Consider the following 19,734-nt stretch of genomic DNA (forward strand, 5'->3'; position numbering starts at 1 on the left):
ACAGGTGGGGGGATTAGCAGGGGTGGGCAGGGAGGGCCTCTCCTAGGAAGTGATGCTGAAACAGACACGATGAAGAGAAAGAGCAGAGCAGCACCGCCAGGGTTGACTCCCGGGGCTTGCAGAGGAGTCGGTCGGTCGGGGTCTGTGCCCACAGAGACATGAGGCCGAGCTGGGTCCAGGTCCTGACAGTACTGTCCATCTGCCTGAGCGCCGTGGCCATAGCCACGGGGGCCTAGGGCCAAAGGAAGCTGCAGATCGGGGTCAAGAAACGGGTGGACCACTGTCCCATCAAATCTCATAAATGGGATGTCCTGCACATGCACTACACGGGGAAGCTGGAAGATGGGACGGAGTTTGACAGCAGCCTGCCCCAGAACCAGCCCTCAGGTAGTGGAGGACGCTGACTGGGCCCTGCTGACCTGGGCAAGGCCCCATTGTGATGCGTGCCATGACCTCGGAATGCCACTTATGCCTAGCACCTGTCTGCTCTCTGGCCTCACTCTGTGTTCTACAGTGGCTACACACACACAGTGGCATCTGTGAGCACTTCTGTGTACTCAGAGATTTTCTACCTGAGAGGCATAACCCAGGCCAGCTGATTCATCAGAATCAGGTGAGTGTGACTTGCTCTCTTCTCTCCATGCTGACTTGGGGACAGTGGCTATGGTGTGGGCTATGCTGGCCTCTGGGCAGCTGCCAAGGAGGGTGATCCCTGAGCACTCGGTGCCTCTTCTACGCTGCCCGTGTAGACGATAGTCTCTTTCGTCCCCATGGTGGCTCCGTAGGGTGAGTGCTGTCCCGAATGTACCCATTCGACAGGTGAGACTTCTGGGGTCAGAGAGGCGGTAATCAGTCTGGGAATCCAGACATGACCCTAGGTTTTGCTGTCAGCCTGCCTTGTGCCGAAAGGGACTTCAGGCCTGAACCCTGTGGCCTCCCTGCTCTACATCCCAAATCTGTCCAGGGTTTTCCATCCCGATGGGGCAGAAACTGGCCCTGGCAGAGCCACTGGAATGAATCCACAAATTGACTGGGATGAATCATCAAAACACCTCTGTGGCCTAAGCTGGGTCCTGATGGTCGCTGTGGGACCCACTGGGCACACACAGTCTCTTGTCCAGGAGTGAATGGGGAGCCTTCAGCCTTTGGGCAGTTGTGGAAAATGAAGAATCCCTGAAGGGCTGGCTGGAGGGAGACTCTCTCTCCTCCTCTTCAGAGGGTCCAGGCACTGAGGTTCTCCCCAAGTATTTCTTTCTCTGTCTGGTCCTATCGAGTCCTCACCCTCCTTTTGCCCCGAGTGTTCCCAGAAGGGATGGTCCATCTAGGTGTTCTCCAGGACCAAGGACCCACTGTTCTTCCTTGGTGACCCAGGGAGATGAAGCCCCCTCCTATGTGGAGAGCTCAGAATGGTGGAGTCTGCCGTCCCTTCCCCAGAGACGTGGTTTCCACGAGCACAGAGGCTGCTTTGGAGACAGTAGATCATTTTCATCCCCCAACCAAACACCCTTCTGCTCAACTGGCGTTATTCCTAAAGTGGCTTCGCTGCTCTGACTGAAGGGCCATGGTAGCCCAAGTGATGAGTGGAGTAGGACGGAGCACTCAGGAGAGATCCTGTTCCTTGTGGGAAACTGGACATCTCTGTGGTCCCTGAGAATCTCAGGAGGCCGACTGTACAGAGACCTCTGGTCCCTGACCCCAGTCTGCCTCTACATGTCTGGAGTAGCCCATCATGGGCCCTTCAATTTAGGCAAGGAGACACCATTCAACCTGCCAGGGCAGGTGTGTGCCTGTTTCATGGCATTTGGGGACACAGGATTATCTGACCAGGTCCCACTGTTCTCACGTCCTTGAGAAGATGCCCACCCCAGCTTGGGGCTTGAGACTCCAGAGACCCATGCAGGTGTGGGCCGCTGCGTCTGGCCCCTTTTCACCTGGCGGCAGTGGTGGAATGGGGGTTACGCAGCCAGCCAGCATCTGGGAGCCCAGTGGGAGCGGTTCAGGTGTTCTCTGAAGTTCTCAGGTGCAGTGTAATCTTTAGATGATTTTGTCTCACAAGATGGAGATGACAGAACATACATTACAGGAGCGAGAGGACATCATTCTCAAATATGAGAAGGTACAGGTCGGTCTGCTCCTTGGAGGGGGACCTCTGCCAGTGCGCCCTGGTCAAAGGGTTTTGGGCTCCCTAGGAGCACAGGGTGGGGACGGGTGGCCAATGCCCCAGGCCTCTTGCACCCTTTACCTTGGGCCCCTCAGCAAGGCTCCCTCTGGGTTGCAGGGACAACGAGCTGGGCTGCCAGCGGACATGGAGCCTGAGCCTGTGGAAATCCACAACCGCGCGGATCGGTTTGGAATTGTGCAGTGAGTCCTCTGTGCTCCCCTCAGCCCCTAAAGCACCTATCTCAGCTCAGGGATGGGTTTGCTTTTAGAAAAAACCTCCTGAGGCCCTGAGGCCATGTCTCCCCAGGTCCGGCCAACCTCCTTCCCAGGGTCAGACCTCCTCCCTGGCTCCCCTGCAGGCCCCGCCTGAGGTTGTTAGGCCAGAGGTGAGGGGCCCATCCAGGGAGCGGGTGGGAATGGAGAAGGGGCTAGATCAGGCCCCTGGGCTCTCAGCAGTTCCATCTCCAAGTTAGCACAAGAGGAGCAGGGTAGCCTGAGGGTCTAATCCTGTCCACTGACAGACAACCCCAGTGAGATCCAAGGTTTGTGGCCATAGGGTGAAGGGACACCTGCCCCAGCTTCAGGGCTGTTGTTGAGGGCCCACCTGCCCCTGTTCTCCCCCATTTCCCTAGAGCCATAGCCCTCCCTGTCCCCATGGGGAAAGGGGAAAGGCACAGGGACAGTGGGGGCTGTGGCCCTAGGGGAATGAGGGAGAAGACGGGCAGAACCCTGTTCTGGGCATCTCACGGTGAGGCCAAAATGGCAGCAGAGCTTGCAGCTAAAGAGCCTAGGTCCTCAGGCCTGTAATCCCAGCACTTTGGGAGGGCGAGGCGGGTGGATCACGAGGTCAAGAGATCGAGACAATCCTGGTCAACATGGTGAAATCCCGTCTCTACTAAAAATACAAAAAATTAGCTGGGCATGGTGGCACGTGCCTGTAATCCCAGCTACTCAGGAGGCTGAGGCAGGAGAATTGCCTGAACCCAGGAGGCGGAGGTTGCTGTGAGCCGAGATCGCACCATTGCACTCCAGCCTGGGTAACAAGAGCGAAACTCCGTCTCAAAAAAAAAAAAAAAAAAAAAAAAAAAAAGAGCCTGTGTCTGGTGCTGGGAAGGGATCTCGGGCTAGGTAAGAGGAGCCCAGCCTGGCGCCCACCCCTCAGGGATCATAGCATGGAGAGACAGAGGATCCCGGGGGAGGTAGGGTGGAGGGAGCGTATGAGCCCTGCCACTTCTAAAATGCAGGGTGTGTGGCTCGGGTGCAAGGAGAGGCAGGTGGACGCTGGGAGGTCAGACCTGCGAGGGCCTTGGGTGTGTAGGGGGCGATGGGTCCCGGTTACACCCTGGGTGCACTGCACAGGTCTCAGGCCAGGCTCTGGAGACCCCGGCAGTTCCACATCACGTGAGCACTTTGAAGGGACTCCTGTCAGGGCCCGGTCACCCACCCTGGGAAGCCCCTATCCCATCTCATGGCCCACCTTTCTCAGCTCTAGCAGAAAGCACCACCTCTAGGCCAGGAGGGGCACCCCATTGTGCAGCCTGACTGCCCCCCCACACCAGGGGCCCCAGTAACCCAGGCCAGGCTGGCCCTGCACTCCCGCTCCTCCCAGGTCCTGGCCCCTCCTGGGAGTCAGCCCCACAGGAAAGCCCCCGTCCTCCCTTCCCTGTGCCTTTTTCCAGGCTGAGCCCTGAGCTGGATGGGACAGAGCCAGTTCTTTCTGGGGGTCGGCTCCCAGACCGGATGGCTCCAAGCCCTGTGCAGGTCCTCAGCTCTGCTTGGTTGCCTTACAGTGAGACGGAGCTGCCCCCTCTCAGTTCCCGGGAGGTCAAGGTAAGATCCTGATGCATGGGGGGGCCGGCCCAGGGACAGAGGGACTGGGCAGGTGGTGGGTGAGGTGGAGGAGGCAGCAAGCCTGGGTGGGGGTGGGTGGGAGCAACATGCTGTCACAGGGAGGGGCAGCTTCCCTGCTGGACCTGACCCCAAGTCACTGTATCTCTGGCAGTTTGATGAAATTCCAAAGTGAGAATCAGAGTCGTGGCTTGGGGGCAGCTGCCCACTTGTGTCAGAACCCCACCTAGAGGCTGGGACCTGACCTATGACTGGTGTGTCTGTGGCCTGAGAATGGCACATCCCAGGGACCCAAGGCCAGCCCACTGGCGCTCATTTGCTGAAAGGCTGTCAGCCCTTAGGGTCTGCCATTCCCTGGCTCCTTCCAGCTGGGTCCCACCAGGGCTCCAGAACCCAAGACGCAGCATTCACGGGCTGCTCTGAGAAGCCTGGCGGCTCCGCTAACTCCAGCATTCCTCCTTTGACAGCAAATTCGGCAGGAGCTGAGACGCAAGATCAAGTGGATGGAAATGCTGGGAGAATGGGAGAAATATAAGAAGAGCGAAAAAGTAACGTGTGGAGGGAGAGGCCCCAGAACCACTCTCTGCAGGGACAGGGGACAGGCACCCGTGGCTGTGGCCTGGCACCCTCAGCCTCTCAGAGGGCGGGTGGCACACTGTCCTCATGCAGAGGACCACAGGCCTGGTCGCCAGCTTTGCTACCCGTTGGTGTGAGAGTCACCTTGTTCGAAGGGAATCTGAATCTAGGGCTGGAGCCACCGGAGCTCGGGGCGAGGGCGGCCTCCTGGTGACCCGAAGGAAGGAACAGGTCCAGATCAGAGTTCAGGACTCTGAGTGCCCATTTTCTCCTTCAGTCCTGGGAAGGGAGACCCTGCCCCAGCTTGACCTCACCTCTACTGAGGAATCACGGGGCCAAAACTAATAATTTACAGAATTCTCGGGATCTGGTCCTCGTGGGGGTCGCCCCTGGCCCGAGTCACCAGATCGTTTTCTGCCCACAGCTCATTCGCCGTGTTTATGAGGGCATTCCCATGAATATCCGGGGCCAGGTGTGGTCGGTCCTCCTCAACATTGATGACATCAAGGCGAAAAACCCCAGCAAATACCAGGTATGCTAAGCCAGAGCCCAACAAACAGGCCAGGCTGTGTCAGGCGTCCAGGTCTCCAGCTGCAGGGAACGAACATCAAGCCCCACTTGGGGCATGTGTGTGCTGGCCAGATGCACATCCTGGGCATAGATGGCCACATAGACACCACAGAGGAGCTCGGCTTTGGGGACCCTCCCCGGCTTCAGAAACAAGCCAAAAAGCAGCTTTCTGCAGAAGGAAATCTTCCTTCTTTCCTTCCTTCCAGAAGTGCTGACTGTGGGATGACTGCATTTTGGGGCAGGGAGTCTTCCCTCTGTTCTGAGGCTGCTTCCTCCTCTTGGCCCTGCCCTACAGCTCATGAAGGAGAAGGGGAAGAGGTCCTGTCAACAGGTGCACCAGATCGACCTGGACGTGAGGAAGACACTGAGAAGACACAGTCTTTTCCAGGAGCAATATGGCATCAAGTAAGCCCACGGGAGCCACAGGGCCCCAGTGGAGACGGGGTGAACCAGAGGGATGGGGACTTCCCTGGAGCAGAAGCCAGGGTCACCCAGGAAGGATGACAGAGCTGCCAAGTGCTCTTCTGGCCCAGGAAGCAGCCGGCACCAGGGACCGAGCAGCTCCCAGGTTCCAAGCCCTGGGCCAGGCTGGAACATGTGGGGCCAGAAGTGAAGAGGATCCTGAGGAGACAGAAGGCAGCAAAGAAAATCATGCACAATGGGGAAAGGTGCTCTCCCTGAGCCATGGGGACCCATGGTAGCACCCACAGGAGGGCGGCAGGATGGAGGGCCCATGAGCCTCCCCAGGCAGCACTGACAGCACCAAATGCTGGGGGCACTCAGGGTCCTGGAAACTCTCATCCGGGTCTGCTGGGAATGTAACATGGCACAGCCACTTTGGCAGCCAGTTGGGCAGTGGCTCACAAAGCTCAACGCACTTGAACCACAGGTCCCCAAAGTGTCAGATATTGAGCCCAATGACTTGGAAACTGACATCCACATGAAACCTGCATGCCACATTCACTGCTTCATTCATCATCACTCACACACAGGGCCTTTGGGGATGACCATCAGCATGGGAATGGGGCGAGGAAGGTTGGTTCTCCCTTGAAATAGAAGACTCGCTGAGAAAAGGGAACAAGCCAGTGATGCCTGCACGAACGTGGGTGGAACCTAGATGCATTTTGCTAGGAGAAAGAAGCCAGACTCGAAAAGCTACCACTGTAGGATTCCTATTCATAGGCCATTGTGGGAAAGGTCAAACCAGAGGGACTGAGAACCGGTCTGGGTGACCAGGAGCTGACAGAATGGGGAAGGCGGGCTGCATAGGGGCCACTCTGGAGTTGTGGAGGATGAACGAGTCGCTCCAGGAGGGGCTGGAGCAGTGGCCGGGAGACTCTGCACATTGGGTTAGAACCATGGCAGAACTGTACACCCAAAGACTGAACTGGCGTGTGTGCAAACTGAAAAAAAAGTCAATCAAAGCAAAAATGATTAGTCAACTCACTGTCCAACTGGGATACCTGCATTTCATAGATGTGGACTTTACTGAAACATTTCTTAAACAGTCAAAGGCCCTGAAGAGCTCACCGCTTGTCTGGTGAATCATCTGAACGTGAAATGGGATTTGTTGTTAGGGTTTGTAGACAAAGTGAAACTAATAGCATCTCCACAAAAGAAATGAAAGCCCCCTTTCTCTGTCTCCTAGGCAGCGGGAACTATTCCACGTCCTGCTGGCCTACGCAGAGTATAATCCGGTGAGTATTCTGGGCAGTGACCATATTCCCATATTCACGGCCATATTCCCTGGCGTGGGTGTCTATTGGGGGTGTTGTTGCTTCTTTCCAAGTCAGTATTTGTGAACCACCAGGATATAGAAGGCATGACTCTAGCTCACTGCTGGCATAAACTTCCAAGCAAGGGGGGTGGTCTCAAGGGGTCAAACTGAGTCACAAAGGAGTCAGGGCCCTGACTCCTGGTGTCACCTGGGCCCGACCGCCACTTCTCAGAGCAAGAAATGACACCTTCCTCCTGGGGCTGCCCACAAAGCCCAGGAGCTTGGCGGGGTCGCACGCAGGACAGTGCTCTCAGGAGACATTTCGATCAGTTGCTGAAGTGTCTGATGGACATGGCTCTTGTCTTGAAATGAAATGAATTTGCATCCTGAGGAAGCCTCTTCTTCAGAGGAAGCCTCCCCAGTCACCTCTGTCTTCTCCAATGACATGAGTCCTCCCAGGTGACCTCAGCACCCAGGTGATATCCTTCCATGGTGATGTCCTTCCACGGTGACTCTGGCTCTTGCAGGAGGTGGGCTACTGCAGAGACCTGAGCCAGGTGGCCGCCTTGTTCCTACTGTACCTTCCCGAAGAGGACGCATTCTGGGCACTGGCACAGCTGCTGGCCAGTGAGAGGCACTTCCCACAGGGTAGGTGGACAGGTGCCCCTGGGGCTTCTTGCTACCAAACCCGGGGATGCTCACCCTGGCCAGGTGATCTCAACTTTCAGTGAAGGCACCTTCCTGTGTCGCCAGCTTGTTGGGAGCCTTTAGGATGTCTCTGCTGAGGGTCCCACAGGAGCTGGGGGCTGACCCCCAGAGCCCAAGTCAGACGCCTTTCATCCCCATCAGCAGAGGACATCTCATCCTCCCTGTGGCCGCCCTGTGTGTCCTGGAGCCACGCCCTCTGGCTCTGATTCTGTGCAGCTGACTCTCCCCTCCCTGAGAGTCTTCCTACCCTTCAGCTGCCTGGGCTCCAGCTGCCCTCGGTCCCCACAAATGGGCTGACTGAGCCCAGATGGCAGCATCTTCCCCCATCCCATGTCCTCTGGCCCGACGCCACTTCCAGGAGATGACCGAGAAGCCCAGCACCCACTCTGTTCTGGCCACCCTCTGTCTTGGCCTCGAAGTCAGCCTTGCCCTCCCAGCACCCTGGCCCAGGAGGCCTCCAGGAGCACCTCCAGCCAGGCTCCAGGGGATGTTCCCACCCCTCCTCCCCAGGGCCAAGGCAGCATCATGGGGTCAGCAGATGGGAGGGTGGGAGGCCTCGGGGATTGGGGGCCTCTGTAGCTGCCCAGCTCTTCCAGCTGACGGCTCCACATCTTGGGAGAGGGCTCTGATTTCATGATGAGCTGGGGGCTTCTCAGGATTCCACAGCCCAAATGGTGGGACAGTCCAGGGGCTCCGAGACCATCAGGAGCATGTGGTGCCCTCGTCACAACCCAAGACCATGTGGCATCTGGTGAGTTTATGGTCCTCTGGACTCTTCTCCAGAGGCCCTGCATCACGTGGGGCTGGAGGAGCGGGGGGGCTGGAGCCCCCCGGTGGCTGGTGACAGGCTGAGTGGCAGCCAGGGCCCGACCTGGGACATAGGGTTCTCCGTGGGCTGGGATTTGGGTTTTTTTTCCAGCCCTGGAGGAGACAGAGGCACAGGGACTGGGGCCCAGCTCCCTCAGAGCAGGGCTAAGGGCAGTGTGTCCCCCGGGAGTGTGGGAAGGGGAAGGTGTTGTGGGGAGCCCTGGACACCGCCCAGTGTTCTGCACTTAGGGAGGGGTCTTCAGTGGGTCCTGGAAGAGGGAGGTTTCTAGAGCAGCCCAGGGGGCCCTGAGCACCTCTGTTCCTCCCATCAGGACAAGGAAGGGCTAGGCGCACAGGCTTCCTCATTAGGCTGGCTTCTCCGGATGCTCAATGATGAGGTAAGGAGGCACAGGGAGTCTCAGGGACCCTCCTTGCCGTGCAGTGCCCTGCTTCCCCAGCTCGGGGGTCCGGCCCACCCCAGCCCACAGGAGGCCCATGCGGGTCCCCACAGGACACACAGCAAGACCCTCTGCCCCAGAAGGATCATCCCAAGGCAGAGGCCGGGGCTGAGGACCAACCTCATGGGCAGACTGGGCCAGGATCTGACTTGGGAGGGCTCAGGGAAGCCTCAAGCCCTTCTCTCCAGAAGCCACATCCCCACTGAAATGAGTGCCCCCCATGAGGAGCTGCAAGACCTTGTCTGACCCAGCCTCCCAGAAGGGTCAGGCCACCTTCATGGGGAGGGTCACTGACTCTGGGGACTGAAGCCCCAATGGGCCCAGCTTAAGCCCCAGCCTCAGCCTGGAAGGGCCAGGTCCTCCCACGCCTGCTGTCCCCACAGATCTCTCTCAGCCTCACCCTGCGCCTCTGGGATGTTTATGTATTGGAGGGGGAGCAGGCGCTGATGCCCATAACAAGAATCATCAGCAAGGTTTGGAGGAGTAAGTCCATCTGTGACCTGGGGAGCACTGGGGTCAGACCCCAATTGACCCGAGGGAGCTTCCTCACACTGTCCTCATGATCCTCAGTTCTGGCCCAGAGGGAGATCTGGCCGGGTGGGCTGGGAGGGCACAGTGACACCGAGTCCATCCCCCACATGACCCAGATGAAAGTCGGGAGTGTGGTGAGCACTTCCCTGCCCAGGCCGCCCCCCAGCCACAGCCTCCTGTGCACATCTGGACCACTGAGGCGGCCACAAAAGGATCCGGCACCGCCCAGTGGGAGACTGAAGTGGCCACGGGGTATGGGCTCTGACCCCTCCCAGGGAACTCTCCTGGCCTGATGCCCACCCTGTCCCTAGAGCGCCTGCTGAGAACATCAAGGTCTGGCCTGTGGGCACGCTTCTGGAACTTCTTTTCCGGTACCTGGGTGATGGATGATGAAAAGGTGTTAAAACATCTGTGGGCCTCAAGGCCCACAAAGAAGCACAAGGACCTGCCATCCCCAGGTGAGCTCCAGTGCCAGGTCCCCTCCCGAGTCACTCTCTGGGGAAGTCAACAGTGGGGGAATGCCTGGGACCCCCAACCCTACTACCTGGCCCTCCCTCTTCAGCCTTTCTTCTTCCTCTTCCTCCTAGACTATAAGAAAGTACAGTAGGCCCACCGGTCCTCAGGGCAGGCGCTAAGTGCATGTGGACTGGATGTGCTGTGCATGCAGGAGGGGGATGTGGGCAAGACCCTCCAAGAAGCCTCCTCGCACTTTCCATGGTGGCCCATTGTCCCCCTCATGGGGCCCTCAAGGGCACCGGAGGAGCCAGACCCATTTGTGGGAGCACCTGTCCCTCCCTGTGAGCACTGACAGCCTCAGAGAGCAGCAGAGGCGCCTTACTCCTGCACAGCCCTTCAAGGGTGCCAGGACCACAAGCCTTGAGTCAGGGAGACGAGGGAATCAGTGTCCCTGACCCCCAGAGCATTCAGGGAAAGGACGCAGGTGGGAACCTGGTCCCAGAGCCGAGCCCAGAGTTCAGCCAGATGTGGGAACGGTCAGTGCTGGCATGGACTGGGCAGTTCAGGAGAGCAGAGGGTGACCCACGTCCAGGCCCAATCACCCACTTTGGAGACAGATCCCCATGGGAGGTGGCAAGGCGGCTGGGTGACAGCCAAGGCCCCTCCCACCTGAGTTCTGCCTGGCGGCTGTAGCCCTGGGAGGAGGGTGTGTGGCAGGAAGCCCCCAGCCAGCCTGGACCCTGGGGGGCAGTCCCAGGAGCCACCTGCCATCCTCCGACGGCCTCCTCACCCCAGGTTGCACACTCCCCTCCCTCTGGAATCAGCAGACTACAGGCGTGTCCTCAGTGTCAGACCCCAGGCACGTGGGGCCCAGCCCGGAAAGGCCTACATGGGCTCACTGGAGACGCCGATCACGTCTGTTTTCCTTTCAGCCAAACCCGAACAAGGGTCCTCGGCACCCAGGCCCGTGCTGGCTTCACCTGGCAGGAACACCCTCTGCAAGGGGGACGGTCAGCCCCCTCCCGGCCCAGCAACCCAGTGCCCGCAGACCATTTGGTCAGCTCCCCCACCACAGGCACCTCGTCCTTTCACACCCTGTCCTGGTGGGGCAGTCCATGAAAACACCTACCCTGTGTCCAGCCCAGCCTTGGCTCAGAGAGGACCTCGCCATTCCTGGCGATATATAGAGTGGAATTCAATGCCCCAGCTCCCGACGGACCTGGATGTGGGGGGCCCTTGGTTCCCCCATTATGATTTCGAGAAGAGCTGCTGGGTCCGTGTCCCTTCTGACTGTGTCCTGGACATCCCCGGGACCATGGGACAGGCTTAGCCCAGGAAGCCCATGGGGACCCCGACACCGGGCCCTGCCCAGGCCCATCAGGACTAAGAGGAAGGTCGGGAGATATCCCCACTGCAACGTGGGCACCTGTATTTGGCCCCTTCACCAAATGACTGTGACTGGAAGGAGCCAGGGGGCACCCCACCAGCTCCCAGCCCTAACCCTAGCACTAACCCCTGACCTTAACCCTAACCCTAACCCTAACCCCGCAGCCCCAGACACCTTGGAAAATCCCATTCAATGGGGAGGCTTGTCCCATCAAGGCCACAAGAGAGAGAGAGGAGCATGGCATCCCCGCAGCCCTGGCCAGCCAACAGCATGCCCCAGGGCCTCTGTACCAACCTTTGGGCGTGTTCCCCTCCCAGGGCACAATTCTGAGGCCAAGAGGGGCCTGGCCTAGACCCCCAGCCCTGGGACGAGAGGGGCACCAGGGGTGTGTTGGGCTCCCAGCTGTAGTCAGCGTGACCATGCCGGGGACCCTGGTGCTGGAGAGCTCTGCCACTGTCCCAGAAGCCGGGCGAGGCTAAAAGCCTTGCAGCCACTGCTGCAGCTTTGCCACCACCAGCTGCCTTCCAGCTGCCAGTGCAGGCTTTCCCAGTACTCCCACCAAAGAGAATTACGACGGAGGATGATGCTGGTTCTGAGCTCAGCAAAACGGCACACCCTGTGGATGGAGCTGGCTTCTTTCCCGGCCACCTCATTTGCTGGATGGGCCCACGGAAGGAGTGGCCTTGAGACGGGCATGGGGACTAAAGAGGCTCAGCATCCTGCACCTGCCCTTACCAAGGCTCACCAGGCTGACACCATTGCTGAGCACCCTATTTGTGGATGAGATACACCCAGTATCTGGGATGGCACCATTTCCCAGGAGGACCAGTTGGCCACCTGCTGACAGGCTGACCACCCTGTGGAGGGGACGGAGATTGGCTTTCGCTGCCCTGAGCCACAATGTGGACATGGACCTGCCGGCCCTGCAGTGCACACGGCACTGATTCCCACCAGGACACCCCATTCACAGCTGGGGACGAGCAGCAGTGTGCTCCCACCTCAGGGCCTTGGCTCTGCCACCTCTACTTGGAATGTTCTCAGTTCTAGAAGCATCTGGGCCAGGGCCAGGGCTCATGGCTGGATAAGCACCCAAGGTCCCAAACAAGCCTCCCATCCTCGTTTTACTTTTTGGGAAACTTATGAACATTTCTCGAGATGTGACTTACGGCCCTGGTAAGTGCACAGCTCAAAAGACATTCAGCGATGGAACACACCAGCCCCCAGATCACAAAGCCAACCATGCCCAGCCCCTCCCCGGGCCCCCAGCCCTGAAACCAGTGTTCTGACTTCTGACAACACCATGAGCCTGCCTTTTGTACTTTACACTCATGGAAAGATAAACACCTCCATGTTGTAAAATAAACACATACTGTTGAAATAACTTTACGTATATACCTTCCATCCAGCTTCCCCTAATAATGACATTTTGCGTTACCATGCACATTTGTCAAAAGTAAGAACTTTAGGCCGGGTATGGCGGCTCACGCCTGTAATCCCAGCAATCTGAGAGGTGGAGGCGGGAGGTTCAGGTTCACTTGAGCCCAGGAGTTTGAGACCAGCCTAGGCAGACCCTGTCTCTAAAGAAAAGTAAAAGAAATTAGCCAGGTATATTGGCATCTGCCTATAGTCCCACTTAGTCAGGCGGCTGAGGTGGGAAGATTACTTGAGCCTGAGTTCCAGAAAGCAGTGAGCTATGATCAGTCACAGACTGAACTCCAGCCTAAGTCACAGAGTGAGACTTTATCTCTTAAAAAAAAAAAAAATTAACATAGGCGTAATCCTATTAACTAAATGATAACATGAACCATTATCTAAGGTTATTAATGCAGTAATTATATGAATATGGTAACATTTATTCAGATTTCACCCGTTTTTGTCTAACTTCTCACACCGGTCCCAAGATCCCACCTCCGACTCACCTTCTGCCTTCAGCTCATGTCTCCTCGGCTTCCTCCAGATGGTCCCGCCAGACACGCACCTGGGCTGAAGGGTAGAGCTGATTGCTCCTGGGCTCCGCACCTCTGCAGCATGTTCCGTACTGGGTACTGTGGACGATGGGAACATAATGGTAGCTATCTGTGTAAACACAGAAAAGGATCCTAAAATTACAGTATAAACAATAAAAATGGTACACCTGGCCAGGTGTGGTGGTTCATGCCTATAATCCCAGCACTCTGGGAAGCCAAGTTGGGAAGATCACTTGGGCCCAGGAGTTCTAGACTAGTCTGGTCAACATAACAAGACCCCATCTCTCCTTTTTTTTTTTTTTTCTGAGACGGTCCTGCTCTGTCGCCCAGGCTAAAGTGCAGTGGTGGGATCTCAGCTCACTGCAACCTCTGCCTCCCAGATTCAAGCGATTCTTCTGCCTCAGCCTCCCGAGTAGCTAGGACTATAGGTGCATGTCACCATGCTAGGCTAATTTTTTGTATTTTTAGTAGAGACGGGTTTCACCGTGTTAGCCAGCATGGTCTCAATCTCCTGACCTCATGATCTGCCCTCTTCAGCCTCCCAAAGTGCTGGGATTAGAGGCCTGAGCCACTGCGCTCTGCCATCCCATCTCTTCTTAAATATCAGTTTTTAGAGATTGTACAGCTGTATGGCACAGCTCCATTATAACCTTATGGGACCACCATCCTATATGTATTCTGGTATGGACTGAAGTGTCGTTATCTGACAGGTGATTGCATAAGTAATCTAGAGGTGATTTAAAGTATACGAGAAGATGTACTAGGGATATATGCAAATACTGCACCATTTTATATCAGGACTTGAGCATCTGTGGATTTTGATATCTGTGGGAGATGGTGAAACTGATTCCCCACATACATTGATTGACAACTGTATACATTTCAGGCCCCACAGAAGGTTCTAATCCCTGCACCCTCAGCCCCAGGTAAACTCTGTTATTGAGATTAGTTTGCCTGATGATAATTTCATATAAATGGAATCACACATTATCTATCCTTAGAGGTCTAACTTCTTCGCTCACACATGAGTTGTGTGAGATTCATTGGCGTGTGTAGGCGTGTGATTGTATTCATTTTCTTTGCTGTATCGTAGTCTAGTCTTGAATGTACTATGGTTTTTTTAACCATCCTTCTGTGACAGATATTTGGGAAGTTTCTAGTTTGAGGCTATTACAAATTATGCTGCTATAAGGATTGTTGTATTTTAGTGAAGATATAGACACATCTGTTAAGGTACATGTGCAGGGAGGACATTGCTGGCTCAAACTCCAAAGTGCTGGGATTACAGGCGTGAGCCACCACACCTGGCTGAAATAGAATATTCTCTTTTTTTAGAGATAGGGTCTTGCTATATTGCCCAGGCTGGAGTACAGTGGCTATTCACAGGCGCGATCCCACTACTGATCAACACGGGAGTTTTGACTTGCTCTGTTTCCGACCTGGGCCGGTTCACCCATCCTCAGGCAACCTGGTGGTCCCGGGAGGTCACCATATTGATGCTGAACTTAGTGCGGACACCCGATCGGCATGGTGCACTACAGTCCAGAACTCCTGGGCTCGAGCGATCCTCCCACCTCAGCCTCCCGAGTAGCTGGGGCCACAGGCAAGCCACGCCACGCCCTGCAATAGAATATTCTTTAGTGAGGTCTGCTGGTGACCATTTTTTCTGTTTTTGTCTGAAAATCTTATCTTGTGTTATCTTTGAAATATATTTTTCATGGGTATAAAGTTGTGGGTTGATAGTTGTTATTATTACTTTGAGACAGGGTCTCGCTCTGTTGCCTGTGCTGGAGTGCAGGAATGTGATCTCGGCTCACTGCAGCCTTGACCTCCCAGGGCTCAGGTGATCCTTCCACTTCAGCCTCCCCAGTAGCCGGGACTACAGGCACACGCCACCATGCCCAACTAATTTTTGTATTTTTTGTAGAGACGGGGCTTCGCCCTGTTGCCCAGGCTGGTCTCTAATTCCCGAGCTCTAGCAATCCACCCACCTTGGCCTTCCAGAGTGCTGGGCCATGCCTGGCCATTAGTTACTTTCTATAGCACATTGAAGATTTAATATCAGTCTTCTGGCTTCCATTGAAACTGTTGAAAAAATCAGCTGTTTATGTGGCACTCCTTTTTCTTTTTTTGACAGAGTCTCGCTCTTCGTCCAGGTTGGAGTGCAGTGGCACAATCTCGGCTCAGTGCAACCTCTGCTTCCCAGGTTCAAGAGAATCTGAGGCAGATTCTCTTGCCTCAGCCTCCCAGGTAGCTGGGATTACAGGAGTGTGCCATCATGCCTGGCTAATTTTTGTGTTTTTAGTAGAGACGAGCTTTCACCATATTGGCCAGGCTTGTCTCAAACTCCCATCCTCAGGTGATCTGCCCGCCTTGGCCTCCCAAAGTGCTGGGATTACACGCATGAGCCACCACGCCTGGCCAAGTGACACTCCTTTGAAGGTAATCTGCTTCTCCCACCCCTAGAAATTTTTAATAATTTTCCTTCATTTTTATTTCCTGAAGTTTTGTTATTAATAATCTGTGTGCAGATTTCTTTCTATTTCTTTTGTCTGCAGTTCATAGTGATTCTTGAATTAGTGTGTTGATTTCTGTTATCACCACAGGAAAATTGTCAGCCGTTAGCTTTCAAAATATTTCCTTGATAAATTCTCTCTTCTCCTCTTTGGTTACAATTGATTAGATTAAAACCAAAACTGACCAGCCTGGCCAAGATAGTGAAACCCCGTCTCTACTAAAAATACAAAAATTAGCCGGGTTGTGGTGGCATGTGCCTGTAATCCTAGCTACCCAGGGCTGAGGCAGGAAAATTGCTGGAACCAGGGAGGCAGAGGCTGCAGTGAGCTGAGATTGTGCCACTGCACTCCAGCCTGGGGGAAAGAGCAACACTCTGTCTCAAAAACAAAACAAAACAAAAAAACTAAAACCAGGGACCAGGGCCGGGCAAGGTGTCTCATGCCTGTAATCCCGACACTTTGGAAGGCCGAGGCGGGTGGATCACCTGAGGTCAGGAGTTCAAGACCAGCCTGGCCAACATGGTGAAACCCTGTCTCTACGAAAAATACAAAAATGAGCCGGGCATGGTGGCCCACATCTGTAGTCTCAGCTACTCAGGAGGCTGAGGGAGGAGAATTGCTTGAACCCAGGAGGTGGAGGTTGCAGTGAGCAGAGATCACGCCACTGCACTCCAGCCTGGGCAACAGAGTGAGATGAGACTCTGTCTCAAAAAAAAAGGTTATGAATGCTTGATGAACTACATTTGTTAGAATATTTGTTGTAGAATACTAAACATTGATTTATAAACAATGTTAGATTAATTTCATTCACTGGATTTCTGATAATTAACTTACTGATTTTACCACACTGATTTGTTGTAATTAATACCACTGGTATTAAAAAACTGACATTTCCCTTAAAATTAGGAGCATAATTCAAGAAACTTCTGATAAAAATTTATTTTTTATTTTTTTCTTGAAAAGGAGTCTTGCTCTCTTCCCCAGGCTGGAGTGCAATGGTGTGATCTCGGCTCACTGCAACCTCAGTCTCCTGGGTTCAAGCAATTCTCCTGTCTCAGCCTCCTGAGTAGCTGGGATTACAGGAGTGGGCCACCATGCCAGGCTAACTTTTTGTATTTTTAGTACAGATGGATTTCACTATGTTGGCCAGGCTGGGCTCGATCTCCTGACCTCGTGATCTGCCCTCCTCGGCTTCCCCAAATGCTGGGATAACAGGCGCAAACCACCGTGCCCGGCCAATTTATTTTATCTTCCATGTAAACTAAAATGACTCTATCAAGTTAATTCAGAAATACAATGCAGGGTATTAGTTTGGCACAGCTGGGTATTCAGGCTAATGTAATATTCTTGTTATTTTTAAATTCTTGTTTTGACTTTACTTATATGTGGATCATCAAATTTCAAAAGATTAAATGACAATACTCTTAGCAGCAAGCTTCCCTAAGTATATAAACATTCTAGCCCGGCGCGGTGGCTCACGCCTGTAATCCCAGCACTTTGGGAGGCCGAGGCCGGTGGATCACGAGGTTAAGAGATCGAGACCATCCTGGTCAACATGGTGAAACCCCGTCTCTACTAAAAATACAAAAAATTAGCTGGGCATGGTGGCACGTGCCTGTAATCCCAGCTACTCAGGAGGCTGAGGCAGGAGAATTGCCTGAACCCAGGAGGCGGAGGTTGCGGTGAGCCGAGATCGCACTATTGCACTCCAGCCTGGGTAACAAGAGCGAAACTCCGTCTAAAAAAAAAAAAAAAAAATTCTAATGGGTGATGATTCAGAAGGCACCCGAAGCATCTGTACTGCCAGATGTCATTCATCCCCTTATACCTGCCCGACAGATATCCCATTCCGGGACACTGGATAAATAAGTGGGTGGAGAGAAAGACAGGAGAAAGTGGTATAAACGAATGGATTTGGAATCTGATTGACAGTGATTGAAACCCTGTCTCTACCTCTTCCAGCCTTATGAACCTGCATAAGTTACCCGGAGCCTCAGGCCGCATCTGTAAATTGAGGGTTGTGATGGCAGCCATCTCACAGGGTCTCTTTTCGGGGAAGGGCAAGAGTGATGGATTAAGTGAGATAGTAATTGTAAAGCACTTAATTCAAGGAGGGCGCGTAATAAGTACTTCATAAATAATGACCGCCATTATCATGACTGAGGTGTCTGCAGCTGTCGGGGATGAGGCAACTTCAGAATTTCTGGTAGGCGGGGCAAAAGCTGCAATCACACTGGAAGTCGAGGTGAGACACTGCTTCTGCACTGACTCTGCTTAGCTGGAGAGAATGAGGAAAGAGGAACTTGGAGTCCTCCTCCCCCAACTCTGTCAGATCTGCTCCCCTGTCAGACACATTCAGGGGATTTCTCGCACTGTTCCCTCCCCTGCCTCCCTCCCGCCCCATCCAACTAAACACACAACAAATACAAAAGCCCCAGCGAGGGACTGCACTCTAGAAGGGAACGAGAGAAGGGCGCTGCGCTTTCTTGCTGAAGTGTAGACACCCTGTACTTGGGCCCCTGCTAGATAGCCACGTGTTTCATCAGCCTGCAGAGAAATCCCACGGAGACCGCGCCCAGGTCCTCGGCTTCAGCCAATCTCCCTTTGGTGGGGGTGGGATGCACGATCCAGGGTTTTATTGGCTACAGACAGCGGGGTGTGGTCCGTCCAGAACACAGATTGGCTTCCGAGGGCATCTCGGATCCCCGGGTGGGCGCCGCGCAATCTCCCCGTGCAGGCCCAGCCAAGGCCGGGGAAAGCGGCACCAGCTCACTCTGGGCTTCCGGAGCCGCCGCCAGCGTTGCTTCCGCCCAGCGCTCCTGACTCCCTCTCCCTACCTGGAGAGAGGCTTGACCTTGAAATCCAGGCTTCACCCCCAGTTAGAGTGTGACCTTCGGCAGCTGACTTTATTTTTCAGTGCCTAGTTTTCCAGATGCCAGGACTGACTTCAAGGACTATTACTCATCCGGAGGGTATAGCGCAATGCTCTGAAACGAAATAGGCAAACCTTTTTTTTTTTTTTTTTTTGATAAGTCTTCCTCTGTTGCCCAGCCTGGAGTGCAGTGGCGCGATATCGGCTCACTGCAACCTCGGCCTGCGGTGTTCAAGAGATTCTCCTGCCTCAGCCTCCCGCGTAGGTGGGATTACAGGCGCGCGCCATGACGCCCAGCTAATTTTTGTATTTTTAGTAGAGACAGGGTTTTGCCATCTTGGCCAGGCTGGTCTAACTCCAGACAGATGATCTGCACGCCTCTGCCTCCCAAAGTGCTAGGATTACAGGCGTGAACCACCGCTCCGGGCCAGAAAGGAAATAGGCAAATCTTTTTACCTGCTCTAATAATACAGTGAAAAGACCCTATCATTATTAAAGGAGGCTAAGGGATTTGCCTATTTCGGGTTTTTGGACTTACTGAACAATCTTGGGCCAGTTGCCTCTGATGGGGCTGGTTCCCTATCTGTCACGTGATAAACTTCATTGGTTTAAAAACTCCAGCGAACCTTTATTTAGAGTTACTATTACCTTCCTGCCCTCTCCACCCCAACCCCAGGGAGCAGTTACAACTGTCACTTAGCTGCTGAGCGCACTCGCGCGGTGTAAGGAGCACCAAAGACAGGGAGGCTTGATTCATTTTGCTTTGGGAGTAGAGGGAAGGTCAGAAGATTCCAAGGAAAATGGCATTTGAGTAAGGATGATTCACTGGAGCTTGCTTTTAAATACTGACGAGGTTTTTAGGTTGCAGCTCCTTACAAAGTTGAGCATTCGCAGGGATTGCACTCCGCAATAAACCCGCTTCCTCTTTTCATTCGCGAGGTCACCGTGACCGAGGGAGCTGCTGGTTCCGCACGCAGCAGGTTGTGCCTTTTCCCAATCAGGGTTCTGCATAGAAGCCGCGGGCCGCGGTGAGCTGCTGCAGAGGCTGGCGTGCAGGGTGAAAGCTGCTCGTGCCGGCCAGCGCCTGTGAGCAAAACTCGAACGGAGGAGCAGGACGGGTCCAGCCCGAGCGTGGCAGTGTTGGCCCTGCCTTTTAGGAGG

General features: G+C 54.6%; 1 pseudogene; it reads left to right on the forward strand.

Annotated features, from left to right (window-relative positions):
- Positions 1-1,818: 1,818 nt before the first annotated feature.
- On the forward strand, positions 1,819-12,593 carry LOC135275677 (TBC1 domain family member 3B-like; annotated as a pseudogene).
- Positions 12,594-19,734: the final 7,141 nt, after the last annotated feature.

This window comes from Aotus nancymaae, unplaced genomic scaffold, assembly GCF_030222135.1.
Source record: "Aotus nancymaae isolate 86718 unplaced genomic scaffold, 86718_ANA_hifiasm-v0.15.2.pri h1tg000018l, whole genome shotgun sequence".
Taxonomy (NCBI): Eukaryota; Metazoa; Chordata; class Mammalia; order Primates; family Aotidae; genus Aotus; species Aotus nancymaae.